Here is a 7,637-nt window from a genome sequence, read left to right on the forward strand (position 1 = left end):
TCCCTTCTCTTCTCGGCCCTGGTGACCTTGGTCGAGGGGCGGGCCCCTGGAGAAGAGGAGGAAGAGGCCTGTGGGATACTAGTAATCTCATCGCCTGTAGGCCTGGCCTCTCTGGGACCTTTAGTTGTGCCTCTCTTGGGAAAAGTAGCCATAGTCTGACAATTAACAGAAGACAAGGCTGAGCCAATAACTAAATTATAAGGAGAAGATTTCAAGGACTTCCCAAGAGGAATGGATCCTGCTTCGAGGCCTCGAAGCTGCTGAAACGTGAGGACAATCTGGGCAAACCCAGAGTTCGTGCCCCCAAATCCAGCGGGGCCAGCCTCCCTAAACTTTGCAATTAAGTTAAACCAAGGCACTCTGGTTGGAGGCTTAGCCGGTGGAGAATTTAGCCTGGGACCCCCAAGGCCCGCTCCCGGATCCACGCGGTGGACTGAGGCCTACGCGGCTGGCAAAAGGCCAACACGAGAGGCCTAGATTTTTTAAAAAAGGGCGCGAAGGCCTTCGCGCCGAAAAAATCGCTCCGTAGAATTTCTTAAGGGAAAAGCGATCGACTAAGTCCAGGAGACTAGAAGGCGTCTCACTCCGCAGGAGGTATTTTATAAGCCCTTATATACAATAAATAAACAATAATTCAATAATAAATACTTGCACCAGAACCTCCAGGCCAAGGGATTAGAAGAATCCACAAGCGGCCGCAGGAATCGTAACCGGCAAAACCGCCGGGGGAAAACGAAACCGCAACTTCTCCCAAGGAAAAAAGCCGAGCCGCTTTTTTTCTTTTTTCCTTTTAAACGGCTGGCGCAATTAGTGCAAGTAATTAAATAAAGACAATAAATCTTACTACTTTTTTTGAAGGAAAGATCGAAGGGAAGGTGTTAGAATGTTGAACGAGCTATCACAATACAACCGCAGGATATGCGAACTGAGCGAATTCTGGGGAAGGGGCGGATCCGGCAAGCTTTTTTAATACTAGGCTCAGTTCCACCGGATTGGACATGAGCAACCCATGTGACTGCTGGACCCGCTCCTTCAGTACGGAGAATAGACAAAAAGCATTCACCTAGATGTTGGAGATGCGACAAAGAATTCGGATCATATTACCATATGTGGTGGAGTTGTGACAAAGTTAAAAGATACTGGGGAAAATCCAAACATGTTTAGAAGAAAAATTAGAGAAAAAAATAGAAAAGAAACCTGAATTTCTTTTGTTAGGTATAACACGTGAAAATTTGGGGGGGAAATCAATTGCTTCTAGCCCTCCACGTAACCACAGCAGCGAGAATAGTGCTTGCATAACATTGGAAAAACAGAAATTTGCCTTTTGAGGAAGATATACCGGTAATTGAAAAAAAATCACATTGTGTGCAGAAATTGATAGTTTAACCAAAGGAAAAAAAATATAGATGAGCAAAAGACTACATTAACTGTTGGAGTAGGTTTTATCACTGGATGGAGAAAAGGGAAATAAAGTAAAATCAGAGAATTAATAAGTATTAGATAATATGGGAAGTAAATGTCAGAGAATCGATCACAAAAGGATAACCAAAAGATATACCAGAATAAGATCTTGGCTAAAACTCAATGTATATATGTAAATATAATTTATATAATAGTAAATAAGCACCATTAGATTTGTACTACAGGCACATCACAAAAATGTCCAACTTTTATTTAAATGTTTTCTTTCTTTTCTGTGTGAGTTTGATTGTTTGTGTTTTGTGTCTTTAAATAAAGTTTTTTGTAAAAAAAAAAAAGAACGGATTCAATGTCTTGAATCTCTTACTTACTATGTTCAGAACTATCAAGTTCAAGAAAAGATTCTAGCTTAGTACAAGTAGTCCTCAACTAATGACCATAATTGAGTCTTGTAATTATGATGGTAGTCGTGACAGTTGTAAAGCATGACCAACCGGATTTTATGACTTTTATGGTATTTAAGAAAACATAATGGTCGTTAAGCAAATGCCACAGTCATCAAATGAGCATATTGTTTGCCACAGGATGTTTTTGCCATAAACTGAAATAACACCAGTTTTTGGCAAAGACATCATAAATTGCAATCACGACTGCAGCAACTGTGGGATGTTGCAAACAACCAGAAATGTGGGCCAGTTACCAAGTGCCCAAAATGTAGTAACATTCCTAGCAGTTGGAACTTCAGAACTAGATCGCTATAAAGGACATTTGGTGGTCCTTCTAACTTTGAACAATCGCTAAGTGCGGTCAAAAGTCAAGGACTATCTGGCCAACTGACCTCCTGGCCAATTTGTATGGCATATGCCAGGTGTATTTTAAATGGGATAATAGTGTAAAATTCCATTTGTTAACTAAAGCAATAAGACTTAACCAAAAAAATTAAATTTGTTGGACACTACATTTGTCAGACAGTCTTCAGTCTTTCTCTGAAATTTCTAAGGGATATCCAGTTCATTCCACAGCTTGAATTAAGTGCATTATGCAGTTTCAGTCTACTATTTCATAACCAATTGTTTTAGAACAGTGGCATCAAACCTAAGATCTGGCCTGCGGGACCATCCTGGAAAATAGCAAAGGATTGGCCTGTGGTGCCTCTGCCAGCGAAAACAGAGTTCAGGAGGATTGTGTATGGCTGTCTTGAGTTGTTTTCCCTAACAGAGGGTTGCAAGAGGCCATCCCAACCAAAAAGGAGGTTGGGAGTCTATTTTCCCTGGCAGAGCGCTCGAGCCACCACAGGTGCTCACTTGAGGGACATCAAGCAAGCCATGCCCATTCTGGCCACGGTGCCTCCCCCCCGCCCCAAGATCAAAAACAACCCCTCAATGAAATTGAGTATCTCTGTCTCATTATCTCTCCATGCAGCATGCAATATACCAGTGGTGTCAAACTCAAAGCCAGCGGCTGGATCCAGCCCACAATGTGGACATATCTGGCCATCCTGATTTACCCAGTATGAAGATCAGGCCACCCCTGCAATATATCATTCCAAAGCAGCTATTATTTTGGATTTCTAAGGCTATCTTACAAACTAACTTTTCAAAAATTAACATATTAATGCATATATGTGTGTGTGTGTGTGTGTGTGTGTATGTATACATACATACATACATACTGTACATACATACTACTATTTAAGAAATAAGCAAAAAAGAGCAATTGAAAAGGTTTCCTGATGAATCATTTTGAAATAATTCATACCTATTATAATTTACCACTGAGTAGTATTTTACTTTTAAAGTCTTATCACTTCCAAACAAATCTTACCGTTATCATTACCCTCAGTGGATAATCTATTTTAAGACTAGCAAATCTGAATTTTAAAACACAGATAATTTGTTGACCACAAAGAAACGTAAAAACTGTCTTTTAATGCCTTCCAGTTGTTATTCAGAGTTTTGTAGCACTGTTATGTTACCTTTAACCTATTAAGAAGTCTCATTGCACTTAAAATTGCTTATAGCATTATATAATATTTCATATCATTCCAGTTCTTGAAATATTTTGGCCTCTAACTCTTTTTCTCTACTCATTATCGATATAACTATAGGGTAAATTGAGCGCTTTCCCCCAAAACTGAATTATTACAGTTGTAATAAATTACTGATAAACCCATATTCATCAAATAGCTTTAGAGCAGGGGTGTCAAACTCAGTTTCATTGAGGAACGCATCACAGTTGTGTTTGACCTCAGGGGGCTGGGGGGAAATGGCCGGGGGTGGTGGTGTAGATAGCTTGACATTGCTTGTGTTGGGGTTGCCTGTGGCGACCCAAGCACTCTACCAACAAAAACAGGCTCCTGAGATCCGTTTTTAGCTGTGAAAGTGTCTGACAACCTTCTGCCATTGAAAATGGATAGCTGCATGTGGTCCTCGCGCTCTCCATTTTTAACTGCAATGACCTCCTGCAACCATCTGCCACTGAAAGTGGACCTCGGGAGATCCATATGAGACCCTCACGAGCTCCGTTTTCACCAGAAGCACTGCACACCAGTCCTTTGCTGTTTCCAGGGTGACCACATGAGCCAGATCTAAGCACCTGTGGGCCGGATCTGGCCCCTGGGCTTTGAGTTTGACACCCCTGCTCTAGAGCTTGCCCCAGAAGTACATTCAAGTTCAAGCTTCAAAATAGAATGGAATAGAATTCTTTATTGGCCAAGTGTGATTGGACCCACAAGGAATTTGTCTTGATGCATATGCTCTCAGTGTACATAAAAGATAATACACCAGTCAGGGAATTCATTTGTTGAAACAAATTACCAAGGATAACTAATAGGCACATTTCTAGCAATATGTATGAAGGAGGGAGAAGGACATAAAAGAAGACCAGTTTGTTCTAGTGGTTAAGACACCAGACTTGAAACTAGACAACTGGGAATCATGAAAGCCAGGTAGGTGACTCTGGGCCAGTCACTCTCAACCTACAACATCAAGATTGAGCAACAATCTGTTCATTCAATTTTTGTCATAACTACAGTACTGGATCAATACTCTATAGGTAATCTTAGATTTACAACCACAACTGAGCCCAAATTTTTTGTTTTTAAGTGAGACAGTTGTTGAGTGAGTTTTGCCCCATTTTATGGCCTTTCTTGCCACATTTGTTAGTGAATCAATGTAGTTGTACCATGGTTAGTGAATTTGACTTCCCCATTGACTTTGGTTGTCAAAAGGTTGCAGAAGATGATTGCATGGCCCTATGACACTGCAACTGTCATAAATATGAGCTAGCTGCTGAGCATCCAGACTTTGATCACATGACCATGGGGATGTTGCAAAGGTCACAAGGATGAAAATCATTCATACATCATTTTTTTCCAGTGCTGTTGTAACTTTGGTCACTAAAAAAAAGGTTGTAAGAATAGGACCACTCGTATTGATTTTTTAAAAGTACTTGCATGAAAATAGCCTTGTTGATCGAAGCCAGATTTCTCAGTCTCCAACTATATGGCTATGAATTCTTGCAAACAGGCAACCAGGACATTTTCTTTTCTCTGTGTTGAAAGCATGTGCAATCAACCAGAATTAAAAATGAGCCTTTAACTCTTGTATCACTTGATAAGACTTGTTCTACATGAATTTGACCCTCTTTTAAAGCTTTACAAAAAAGTAGCCATCACCAGTCTATTGGTAATGAATTCTAGAAATTATTACTTGTTCTGTAAAGGGGTTCTTGCCTGTTCTAAAACATCTAAATCAGCAGAATTAGATTATTCCTTGTATAATATTTTAAAAGAGAAAATTCCTGTTCATTTTTTCCATATCTTACATCTCAATCCTAACTTGGGCCAAGATGAAATCTGAAATATTCTAGCCTTTTCTCACATGAAGCATCTTGCCCTGATTAGTCATATTTTTGTGTGTTCTTTTGTACATTTTTGTGCTTATATTTGTACCTTAAATGTGGTGAAGAAAACTTGTATACACCATATTAGATGCAGATTTCCAGTAGATCCATATAATGACATTACAAGATTAGCAGTTTTATTTTCAAAATCCTTTAATGAATTCTACTATAGAATTTCTTTTTTTCATACTGATGCACACTGATGTCTTTACTGGCATCAGCAAAGACATCAGTGTTTACTATGGACCCCAGGATCTTTTCTCTTGATAACTTGATAACTGAGACTCAGGTCCTAGTTGTGTAAATGCAAAACTAAGAGTAGCTTTTGTTCTAACAAAAGGGGGGCAGCATCTATGTTTAAAGGGCTTATCTGCCATTACTACTGGCAAGTTCAAAAGAAGGTCCCCATGATTTCAAAGTCTGCATAGCATGAGATTGTGCCAGGCAAAACTTTGCAAATTTTTGACAACTTTGTAGCATTGTCAAGTTAATTACACCTGCTAGTCAATCCAAAGGCATATCCCAGAAGCCACATCTCTTAATCTAAAAACCCACTTACCTGTTATCTAAGATAATTTATGAATAATAACTATGTACATTAACAAATAGTTACTGTTCTTTCCAACTGTTTACTTTTCTACAAAATCATTAATATTGCACCCATTGAGCATTCCAAAAAGTTTTAAACATTTATTGCATCTCTTAATGAAAAGCCAAGGCACTGAATATGGACAGGTGTTTAGATTTTTAACCTGCTTTATATTAAAGATTTTCAAGTGCAAATTTAAAGGGACTACATATCCTGTGAACAGGAAAAACTGTACAGTAGAAATATTTAAAGAATCATCTTGTACAGATCACATCCGATTTCTATTCCTTTCAGGAGCATTAACTCTGAGATAAAGTTGCTTTAAGCTTACAAAATGTAAAAAACTATTAAACTTACAGAGCCACCCAGAGTCTGTTTGGAGTTGGGTGCCATATAAATATCACTAAATAAATAAATTTTACTCGTGAAAAAACAGCAAGTTTTTTTCCCTATGGCCTGCCCAGGTTCGATTCTCACCAAACCTCATCAGAATATAAAGCTATCGTCTTTAGTCACAATTATCATACTAGACTGATGATGAGCTTTAGCATCATTTCACCTCTCAGCCAATTATTCAACCTAATTCTTTGCCTTCCGGGAAAGGGGATCAGGATGAAGACTCTTACCTGTTGGCCTCAGTAAATAACTTCTGCCACTTTGTTCTTTATCAAGATAAAGAGGAGTAAACCAATGACCCAAACAGTATAGTGGGCAGGGATCATTATAGAAACAGAATAAGAAAACACCTCTCCCCTCTCCATTAGCATTCTTGGTCCCTTCTACTTGTTTTCCCCTTTGAAAGGCAGCAACAGCACTCACAGCTCACTATTTGGCAGCATCTCTCCGTCTTGTAATCCTTTCCCCCTTACGCAGCTGCACCAGGATCATTATTCCGCAAGGCCCCTGCAGCAACATTATACGCAGGCGCAACAGAAGAGGGGTGGGAGTTGAAGGAAAGAAAAGCCAGGAAGCTGCAGGATGTGACTGTTCCTCTTTCATTCCCTTCAGCGCAGGCGCAAAGGAGCGGCATGCCACAAACTTTTTGCACCGCATGCGTGCCCTAGAATCAACCTGAACCTCCCTCCCTCCCATAACGAATTCAGGCAAGGCGCCTGCGCAATCTTTGCCAGCCTTTGAATGAAGGCGCATGGGCTACACTCCGAACGGACGAAACCACATCATAGCGCATGCGCGACCCTCAACCGAGGTTTTTAGCCTACCGCCCCGCCCCTTCTTCTTGCGTCAGGGCCTTTGGCTCATTATTTTGCAAACAGTTGCCTATCAGCATTATATATTACTCCCTTTGTCCCTACGATGTAGTGAGTTATACCTGTCACCCGTTCCATCTCACCTGCAAACGATATGCAATAGCTGCAGCCGTCCCCCTGTGGTCTCTCCATAACGCCCTGACCTGACACATCCGGGACTCTTAGTGACGTTGCCACGACGCTTCGTTCATTCAACGGCAGACGGGGGAGGAGACTGGTAGGTGGTGCCATTGCGCAGGCGTAAGAGGAATCGGTCGCACCAAAAGTGGCGGGAAAGAAGTAGCGTTGAGGCTTCTCTTTAGGATGATCGGCGAACTACTGGGAATAGCGCAGGAGATAGCAGGGACGAAGGAAAATAATCAAAGGTGGGGTCATGTTTTGGCATCGCATCGAAAGTAGTATTCGATATTAACAGCACACCCGATTTTAATGTAGCGGTTACTATGACGCTAAGTTAC

General features: G+C 40.6%; 1 protein-coding gene across 3 annotated transcripts in view; it reads right to left on the minus strand.

The window, feature by feature from the left end:
• Positions 1 to 7,368, minus strand: part of SPOP (speckle type BTB/POZ protein) — a 109,597-nt gene extending 102,229 nt beyond the window's left edge. Inside the window, exon 1 of one of the 3 annotated variants that reach the window (XM_070729873.1) lies at positions 7,263 to 7,368. The gene's annotated coding sequence lies outside the window, so the exon portion shown is untranslated. Of the gene's footprint in view, positions 1 to 6,730; positions 6,832 to 7,262 lie in introns of those variants that run through there. The other 2 variants (XM_070729874.1, XM_070729876.1) reach the window with 2 other exon arrangements.
• Between the last annotated feature and the right edge of the window lie 269 nt (positions 7,369 to 7,637).

This window comes from Erythrolamprus reginae, chromosome Z (assembly GCF_031021105.1).
Source record: "Erythrolamprus reginae isolate rEryReg1 chromosome Z, rEryReg1.hap1, whole genome shotgun sequence".
Lineage (NCBI taxonomy): Eukaryota > Metazoa > Chordata > Lepidosauria > Squamata > Dipsadidae > Erythrolamprus > Erythrolamprus reginae.